At 44.3% G+C, this 10,819-nt stretch overlaps 1 pseudogene; it reads left to right on the top strand.

Annotated features, from left to right (window-relative positions):
* Positions 1-9,730: 9,730 nt before the first annotated feature.
* On the top strand, positions 9,731-10,212 carry LOC123428558 (annotated as a pseudogene).
* The last annotated feature ends 607 nt before the right edge of the window (positions 10,213-10,819 follow it).

The raw sequence follows: 10,819 nt of genomic DNA, 5'->3' as shown, positions 1-10,819 counted from the left end.
AATCGAGTTAGTTTTGTTAGGGCATGATCCCTAGTATCCACTATGTTCTGAGATTGATGTTGCTATGAATTTGCCATGCTTAATGCTTGTCACTTTGGGACCGGGTGTTATCACCATTATATCCATGTTCTAGACCCGATCTTTTAAGTTATAGTCACCTACTACGTGTTATGATCCGGCAACCCCGGAGTGACAATAGTCGGGACCACTCCAGGTGATGACCGTAGTTTGAGGAGTTCATGTATTCACCGTGTATTAATGCTTTGTTCCGGTTCTCTATTAAAAGGAGGACTTAATATCCCTTAGTTTCCAATAGGACACCGCTGCCACAGGAGGGTAGGACAAAAGATGTCATGCAAGTTCTTTCCATAAGCACGTATGACTATTTACGGAGTACATGCCTACATTATATTTATGAACTGGAGCTAGTGCCATATCGCTCTAGGTTATAACTATCTCATGATGAATATCATCCAATGAGTCACCGATCTAATGCCTACGAATTTACCTTATATTGTTCTTGCTAAGTTACTACTGTTGCTATCGCTATCGTTACTGCTACAAAATCACTGCTATCACTGTTACCGTTATTATTGATGCTACTACTATCATCATAAATATCATATTAGTGTGCTACTAATCACTTTGCTGTAGATAATTAATATCCAGGTGTGGTTGAATTGATAATTGAGCTGGTAATACCTTCAGATATTCTTTGTCTCCCCTTGTGTCAAATCTATAAATTTGGGTTGAATACTCTACCCTCGAAAACTGTTGCGATCCCCTATAGTTGTGGGTTATGAGATGCTACTATGTTTGTATTTTGTTTTTATCGACACCTCTCTCTCAAAGCATTTGGTCAAGATTTTTGTTATCGGTTTTCGCTTGAGGACAAGCAAGGTCTAAGCTTGGGCGAGTTGATACGTCCATTTCGCATCATGTTTCACTACTCTTATTGATAGTGTTTTATGCATTATACCGCTTTATGGAGTAATTATAATGCCCTTTCTCTTGTAATATGCAAGGTTTACACCAAGAGGGAGAATGCCGACACATGGAATTCTGGACCTGGAAAAGCTACGTCAGAGATACCTATTCTGCACATCTCCAATGGGCTGAAACTTTACGAGGATTTTTTATGGAATAAATAAGAAATATTGGAAGAAGGAAGAACTAGAGGGGAGCTACCAGGTGGCCACTAGGCACTGATACATCCATTTTGCATCATGTTTTATTACTGTTATTTATCGTGTTTTATGCTTTTAGCCACTTGGTGGAGTAATTCTAATGCCTTTTCTCTCACAATATGCATGGTTTAAATCAAGTGGGGGAATACCGACAGATGGAATTCTGGACCTGAGAAAGCTACATGAGAGATACCTATTCTACACACCTCCCATTGGGCAGAAATTTATGAAGAATTATTTTATATTAAATAAAAAAATACTAGAACGAAGAAGTGCTAGAGGGAGGCCACCAGGAGGCCACTAGACACCAGGGCGCGCCAGGCACCCCTCGCGTGGCCTGATGTCTAGTGGCCCACCTGGCCCACCTCTGGCACCCATCGTCTCGTATATATTCTCATTCGACCTAAAAAAATTGGAGAGAGGACTTTTGGGACGAAGCGCCGCCGTCTCGAGGTGGAACCTGGGCAGGAGCATTTTTGCCCTCCGATGGAGTGATTCCACCGGAGGAACTTCCCTCCCGAAGGGGGAAATCATGGCTATCGTCATCACCAACAGCACTCTTGTCTTGGGGAGGCCAATCTCCATCAACATCTTCACCAGCACCATCTCCTCTCAAAACCCTAGTTCATCTCTTGTATTCAATCTTGTACCGAAACCTCGGATTGGTACTTGGGATGTGTCTACTAGTGTTAATTACATCTTGTAGTTGATGCTTTATGGTTTATTTGGTGGAATATTATCTGTTCAGATCCATTATGCTATTCAATACCTCTCTGATCATGAACATGTTTATCAATTGTGAGTAGTTACTTTTGTTCTTGAGGCCACGAGATAAATCATGTTGCAAGTAGTCATGTGAAGTTGTTATTCGTTCGATATTTTGATGATATGAATGTTATGATTCCCTTAGTGTTGTCATGTGAATGTCGATTACATAACACTTCACCGTATTTTGGGCCTAAGGGAATGCATTGTGGAGTAGTAATTAGATGGTGGGTTGGGAGAGTGATAGAAACTTAAACCCAGTCTATGCACTACTTCGTAAAGGGTTGATTGGGATCCGTGTGTTTAATGCTATGGTTAAAATTTATTCTTAATACTTTTCTCATAGTTGCGGATGCTTGCGGGAGGGTTAATCATAAGTGGGAGGTTTGTTCAAGTAAGAACAGTACCCAATCACTGGTTGATACGTCTCCGTCGTATCTATAATTTTTCATTGTTTCATGCCAATATTCTACAACTTTCATATACTTTTGGCAACTTTTTATACTATTTTTGGGACTAACATATTGATGAAGTGCCCACTGCCAGTTCCTTTTTGTTGCATGTTTTTGTTTCGCAGAATATCCATACCAAACGAAGTCCAAACGCAATAAAAAACCTACCATGATTTTTTATGGAATATTTATGATTTTTGGGAGAAGAATCAATGCGAAATGATGCTCGAGGGGGTCACAAGCCCAGGAGGTGCGCCCTACCCCCCAGGCGCTCCTGGCAGGCTTGTGACCAATCCCTAAGGTGGTTGGGGCCCTTCTTTCGCCGCAAGAAAGATAATATCCGGAAGAAAATCATGTTAAAAGGACACCTCAATCGGAGTTATGGATCAGTGGGAATTTAAGAAACGGTGAAAGCAAGAATCTGGGAGCGCAGAAACAGGAGGACACACATAGAGAGATCCAATCTCGGAGGGGCTCCTGCCCCTCGCCGCCATGGAGACCATGGACCAGAGGGGAAACCCTTCTCCCATCTAGGTAGTAGGTCAAGGAAGAAGAAGAAGAAGGGGGCTCTCTCTACGCCTCTCTCCCGGCGGCGCCGGAACGCCGTCCGGGACATCATCGTGTGACGGCGATCTACACCAACACCTCCATCACCTTCCACCATATATATTCAGCGGTCCAGTCTCCCGCAACCCGCTGTACCCTCTACTTGAACATGGTGCTTTATGCTTCACATTATTATCCAATGATGTGTTGCCATCCTATGATGTCTGAGTAGATTTTCGTTGTCCTATCGGTGATTGATGAGTTGCTATGATTGGTTTAATTTGCTTGTGGTTATGTTGCTATCCTTTGGTGCCCATCATATCAGTGCGCGCGTGGATCACACCATAGGGTTAGTACTATGTTGATAGGATTATGTATTGGAGGGCAAGGGTGACAGAAGCTTCAGCCTAGCATAGAAATTGATGCATACGGGATTGAAGGGGGACCAATATATCTTATTGCTATGGTTGGGTTTTACCTTAATGAACGTTAGTAGTTGTCGATGCTTGCTAATAGTTCCAATCATAAGTGCATAGAATTCCAAGTAAGGGATGACATGCTAGCAGTGGCCTCTCCCACATAAAACTTGCTACCTGTCTAGTAACATAGTCAATTGCTTAGGGACAATTCCGCAACTCCTACCACCACTTTTCCACACTCATTAAACTAACGTAATTGTTTCTTTATCTAACAGCCCCTAGTTTTTATTTACGTGTTCTTTATTTTCTTGCAAACCTATCCTATCACACCTACAAAGTACTTCTAGTTTCATACTTGTTCTAGGTAAAGCGAACGTAAGGTGTGCGTAGAGTTGTATCGGTGGTCGATAGAACTTGAGGGAATATTTGTCCTACCTTTAGCTCCTCGTTGGGTTTGACACTCTTACTTATCGAGAAAGGCTACAATTGATCCCCTATACTTGTGGGTTATCAAGACCTTTTTCTGGCACCGTTGTCGGGGAGCAATAGCGTGGGGTGAATATTCTCGTGTGTGCTTGTTTGCTTTATCACTAAGTAGATTTATTTGTTGTTCTAAGTTGTTCTCTATCTTTAGTTATGTATATGGAACACGAAATACCAAAAAAATTAGGTGTACTTGCTACTCATGGAGATGGGGAACCTCCTAAAACCCTCGATGCTCGTTATGTGGAAAATATTATGCACTTCTTTAATAATCCTGAGAAAACCCTCGATGGCTTCTTATGCTAATGGTATATATGATTACTATGATGTGGAACAAATAGAAGAGTTTGTTGCTTTTATGGGTGCTTATGAAATTGAAGCTCTGTTTAAAAGGTGTGATGATAATGATGAGGCTGCTTACCGATATGAAAATTTGGTTATGCTTCGTTATTGTTATACTAATTATGAATATAATGCCCATATTGATTGATTTATGGAGAAATTCTATGCTGCCCAAGAAGAGACTAATATTTTGTAGGAAACTATGGAAGAAGAAAATGTTGAAACTGTGAGCTCATTAGATGAAAAAGATGATGAGGAGGGCGAAGAACAAAAGGAGGAAGAGCGGACTAGCTACGCGTGCCCACCTTCTAATGAGAGTAACTCTTCAACTCATACATTGTTTAATTCCCCTTCGTTCTTACCGAAGGATGAATGCTATGCTGATTGCTACGATCGCTTGGATTCGTTTGAAATATCCCTTTTTGATGAACTTGATACTTGCTATGCTTGTGGCCATGATGCCAATATGAATGATGCTTATGAAGATGAACTTGCTATAGTTCCTTATGTTAAACATGAAATTTGTGTTATCGCACCCACTTATGATAGTCCTATTATCTTTTTGAACTCTCCCAACTACACTATATCTGAGAAGTTTGCTCTTATTAGGGATTATATAGATGGGTTGTCTTCTACCATTACAGATGATGATTTTGATGAATATAATATGCATGTGCTTGCTGCTCCTACTTGCAATTATTACGAGAGAGAGACTACATCTCCACCTCTCTATGTTTCCAATACGATAAAATTGCAAGAACTGCTTATGCTATGTATTGGCCTTTACTTGATGTGCATGAATTGTTCTTTTATGACATGCCAATGCATAGGAAGAGAGTTAGACTTCGTCATTGCATGCTATATGTTACCTTGTGCTCACTACTAATTACAAATCATTGTTAATTAAAATTGGCTTTGACTAGGACAAATGCCCGTGCGTTGCAACGGGACAAAAATATCACAGTTTTACAGTTAAGTTAGTGGATCGGACATCCAATCTCTAGATCAATGCTTAACATGATTTTTTTAAATGATTAATTTGTCTTGAATAATTGCGGTCGACAATTTTGCCCCAGAAATTTTTTGCCTCTATTTTTTTTAAAACTGGGCGGCCGCAATAGTCCCAGGGGATTCCATCCATGACTCATAGCATAGATCTCCTCCAGAAAAGTGATTCTTCATTCGCTCGCCGCCGCCAATCTGAGTGGTTTTCTGTCTTGTTGTTTCTCAAATATGCCTCACACATTAAGATAGAAACCCCGATCCTAAGCCATAGGAATCTAGCCTGCAACACATCGCATCTCTTTGCGGTCTCACACACGGTTATCCCCACGGCTGCAGCCTTACCTTAGCCGGGACCGTTTGCGCCTTTTGACTCGTGTATGCAATTGTGTTGCTAGCAATCCAATGACAAGAACCCGGATCGACATGTCTAGTCATAAACCAAAGTGGCAGTTCCGCACAGCGACAGACATACATGACCCTACAAAGCAGGTGTCGGTCACCAGGGAATGTAGACGAGTCATAGCAAGCTACAAGGACTCCATTACATCGCGTGACATTTCCCCATCGGGGACAGACACAGCAGCTAGAAGGACACATGCCGGTCAACCAATGTGTCCGGAGCAGTAGCGAACTACCATGGCTCGTTGGATCACAAAGGGGCATTTCCCTGTAAGGAATGCTACTAAAGCCTGCGACTAGGTAATCGGACCCCATACATATCAGTACAACACACGTACGCATGGCATATCGATATGTATAGATACATCGATGGCATCACAACATAACCATAAGCATACAAGCTTTATTTAAAAGGCTCGGAAGAGCCACACACATAATATTACACAGTAGGGGTCTCACGACCCATCATAGCAGTCATTCAAGTTACAAGCCAGCGGAAGTAGATAAACTGTCTGAGTACAGACAGATGAAACTAGAAGGCACATGGCCTGACTATACTACAGACCCACCCTAGGGCCAGATCGTAGCTGGGATACCAGCTACTCGTCGTCGTCGATGTCTAGGAAGAACCCTCCATTAGGGCCGTTAACAACCTCTGCAACAAATATTAAGCAAACATGAGTACGGAGGTACTCAGCAAGACTTTAGGATAACTATCTACTCATGCAATGTATCAATAAGGAATTGTGGGGTTTCATGCGGGAATCCAACATTTGACTCGTGGCTAGACAACTTGCATTTTTAAATAATTTCGACAACTTGATTTCTCGCACACGAGTCCACTAATACCACAACAATACTCCATCGTGGAATCATTCCGTCTCCATACGGAAATGCCGTCCACGACACTCACACTTATCTTGACAATTTTATGAGTAGCCATTAAAATTATCTATGAACAACATATGTCTCCAAGTAGTCCATATCTGCGGACGCGACTATTTGAATAAATCATAACCCTGCAGGGGTGTACTTCGTCACACATGCTCTCGTCACTTATCGCCATGTGCACGTCATGCACCTCGGCAACCTTCAAGCGGAAGCCCAGCGAGGGAGTCGGCCACGACCGTTAACCACGCTAATACTTAGTCCAGGTCTATCGCCTATCTGAGGGTAACCCGCACGGAAGTCCGACCGAGGTTTCCGTCACGGCCCCAAACGATGTGCGTAAGGTTCCCAAGCGCACCATCTGGGTGCCACTTGGTACACCATGCCACTACCTACTGCATCACAGCCCACCTCTCAGGTCAGCGCTATGAAGGGCCTCCAGCATGACTATAAACACCAGAAACTACTTGCAACTCCTGGACCGAGTACTAGGCGATTAATAAGTCGAGCGGGGTCATATTTCAGGGCCCAACATGTGGTAGTATCTCGTCTTGGATTACATACACGGAACTCAGTTCCTAAGGACGGTTCCAATGAAACAACCCGCCATGTACTCCTACATAGCCTTTCACCGGTACCTTTACCAAATCAGGTTCAACACACAACCTTTACCTACTGAACATGTTCTCACAATTCTGTTCATCTCCCAGATGACAGACCATACACAACTCTAAGCATAGCATGAATAGCAGGATAAGGCACTTCATGGCTCAAGCATCTACCAGGTATGCTAGGTTGCAAGGTTCAACTATTTACTGTGACAACGACAGGTCATGCAAAGGAAGTGGGTTCAACTAACGTGGCAAAAGCATTTGAAGCATTTGATCCTAATGCAATAAGTAAGTGCAGGAGAGAGAACATGGCATTTATCGGGATGATCAAAATGGTTGCTTGCCTTGTTGCTCATAGGAGGGACAATATCCGTCAGTCAGATATTCAGTGGAATCCGGAGGAGCGGAGCCTACCGAAGAAATGACAACAATCAATAACAATCATATGCAACAAAATGATGCATGAGCATGGCATGAGGATGCAAGGTGGTATGCTAATGTAGCTATCATTTATTAGGTTTTAAGTTGATTTGAATCAGATTCAATATCACTTCAAACGAGGTATTCTTGAATACCATTTTAATTGTTTCGACCTGATGCTCAGATCAACTTGTTCTTAACATGCATGGAATGATATGTTAAGTTGCTGGTTGTGATTGGACAATGTTTGATCATAGCATTTGAAGTGTAATTCAAATGATTTTCAAATTCAAACTCCAAAGCATTTATTTAGTTTAACCTATTCATTGTTCTACATGTTTGGTCCACTAACGTTTTCAAACATGTTTAAAAATGACATATTCAGATTCCTTGGATTTTTCTGATACTTTTTCATATATAAATTATTTTCATTGGAGTTACAGATTAATTTCTATGATTTTTAGAAGTTTTGGGCATTTTCTGGAATTCTTTTAAATCAGAAAATCTTTACTGCATCAACATGACATCAGCAGGTACTGGCCGTTGAAAGTCAAACCTGACCAGTGGGACCCACTCGTCAGTGACTCTGGTCAGTTTTAGATTAGTTTTAAACTTAATTAGCTAATTAACAGCACTGGACCCACATGTCAGTGACTTATTAGATTAATTAATTTTATTTTTGTTAACCAAAATCATCCAGAGGCTGGCCCCACGCGTCAGTGGTTCAGGCCAGCTGAGATGCACCGGCGGCGAGGTCGTCCTCGTCGGCGGTGAGCCTCCGGCGACACCAGAGACGGTGGAGGGCATCGGAAACTCGTCTCCGACGACCAAACACACGACGGAGACCACAGGGAGAACGACCACTCGACGGCGCGCACGATGGAGCAAACCCCAGGGGCTGGGGTGGCCGGAATCAACGCCGGCGACGAGCTCGGCGGCGACCGAAGCTCGGCCATCATCGAGGTCATCGGAAACAGGGTCAAAACGCACAGGGCTGGGCACCTAAAGCATCTACACGACGGCCTGAAGCTGCTGGTGGCCTCAGAAGGACAAACCATTCACCGGAGAGCTACCGGCGACTAGCTGCAACGGCGGTCCTCGTCGGGCTCCGGTGGACCTAGAGGAAGAGATCGAAGGGGGAAGCTTGGGGGAAATATTGCTAGGCTCACGGGGAGTGCAGTGGAGGGCTTAGACGGCTCGGGGAGGCGCTGTGGGCGACGAATCGATCGAAGCTCGCCGGCGGCCGAAGCTTGAAGACGACGGTGCCGTGGGCATTGCAGGGCTCGGGGGGTCTTCGGCTTCTGCAGGGACGACCAGCTCGTCGAGGCGGAGCGAATGGAGCACTCGGGAGGGAGATCCTGTGGCTAGGGGCACGGGCAGCTCGAGCTCGAGCTCCTGGCAATGGCGGCAGAGGGGAACAGGGCAACCGAGAGGAGAGGGGAGGAATGGATCACGGGAATGGATAGGGCCGTGCTCGGGGAGGTTATCCCCGTGCGTGCCAGCGCGAAGCGGCGGCCACGCAGGCAGGGAGCTGCGTGGAGGCGCCGGGAGTCACGGCGGCCACCTCCTGCTCCTACTCGCGAGGAGGAAGACGACACAAGGGGTGGGCCTGGGCCAGGTGAGCGTCACGTAAGTCTTTCTTCACTTTTTTTTTTCTGTTTTGTTTCTGTTTTGCTAACTATTTTGACTTGCTATTTATTTCAGCTCCAAAATAGTTTATAAAAATATTTTGAACACACCAGAATATTTGTTGGAATATATCCAACCATTCCTGAAGTTTTCAACATTTTTGAAAACTTAAAGTTTTCGAATTCAAATTTAAACTTGAATCCAGTAGCTTTTTGCATTTAAATAAAATGCCAAAGGTGTTACGAAAATAGTTTTCTTCACTGCTTATTTGCTTTCATGAATTATCAGAAAAGTTGAACTTTTCTTGAGGCCATTTTGGGTTCATTGATTTGAACAAGTTTAGAATTTCTTTGAATTTGAGAAGTGGCTACGGTTTTTGAGTTTTGCTTCACCACTTGCTTTGATCTTGTTGCAATTTTCTTGGATGCAATGCAAAGAAGATCTGAGCACAATGCTATACTTGATTAGGGTTCCAGGGATGTGACAAAATCCAAACATGCTCTATTTCTAGTGTTCCACATATATAGTTCAACATATAGTAATTAACCCCTCCACACATCATCATTTCCCTCTGATTTTCAGGGATGAAGGTCATAATCCAGACCCCCATCATATCAACCTGTCATATGATACTGTAGCTAACCAGTATCGTCTCCGGCAACATTCAAATGCTAGGTGCTAGCGTAATTAGCCACTCGAGTTTCTGATTAAAGTGCATCGCCAGGGCGCGGGCAGCCAGGAGGGCTTGCTGGCGAGGGGCGACGACGGGGAGGCGGTGAGGTGGGTGGTGGCGGAGAGCCCGGTGCTGGTGGTGGGGCGGCGCGGGTGCTGCCTCAGCCACGTGGTGAAGCGGCTGCTGCAGGGGCTCGGGGTGAACCCCGCCGTGCACGAGGTCGCCGACGAGGCCTAGCTCGCCGCTGCGGTCACCGGGGACGAGGCCGTCGTCGCTCTGCCCGCGGTGTTCGTGGGCGGGCGGCTCCTCGGCGGGCTCGACCGGCTCATGGCCATCCACATCTCCGACGAGCTCATGCCCATACTCAAGGACGCCGGCGCGCTCTGGCTCTGAGTCTCCCAGCAAGACCAAAGATGCATGCGGGACGGGGTACTACTACGGATGGACGGATGAGGGTGATTGGGAGGGGGTTCACGTAAAAACGAAACGTTTTTTAACTCACAAAAGGACTGCGGGTTGAATAGCCGAAAACAGAAGGACTTTTTTTTGCAAAACCGCCAGCGACGTACGGCACAAGCGATCCGTGGTTTATTATTAGGGGAGATATACCTTGGGATCCGGGTGGATCCATTACTTGAGCACTTTATGCCTAGCTTAATGGCTTTAAAGAAAGCGCTGCCTGGGAGACAACCCGGAAGTTTTAGGGAGTCATTTATTTTTGTTGAGTGCTTTTATATAGTTTATTAAAAACAAAAAAATATATATAGGGGAATTTAAAACTTTTTCAAAAAGAGAAGCGATTGAAAGGTGATGCATTGCGGAAGTGAGGGTCGACCTTGAACACTTGTGTTCATGCTCGGGGAAACAATGTAGAATTTTTCATGGAAGTTTCTCGCAAAAATAATTATCCCCTTGTACAATTCCATTGTATTATAAAAATAATGTGCCAAGTAAAGCCTTTATGATTAGTTTGGGTGATAGTTGTTTGATCATGCTGAAA

The sequence above is a fragment of the Hordeum vulgare genome, chromosome 2H (assembly GCF_904849725.1).
Source record: "Hordeum vulgare subsp. vulgare chromosome 2H, MorexV3_pseudomolecules_assembly, whole genome shotgun sequence".
NCBI lineage: Eukaryota > Viridiplantae > Streptophyta > Magnoliopsida > Poales > Poaceae > Hordeum > Hordeum vulgare.
This window is presented reverse-complemented; position numbering and strand designations above follow the sequence as displayed.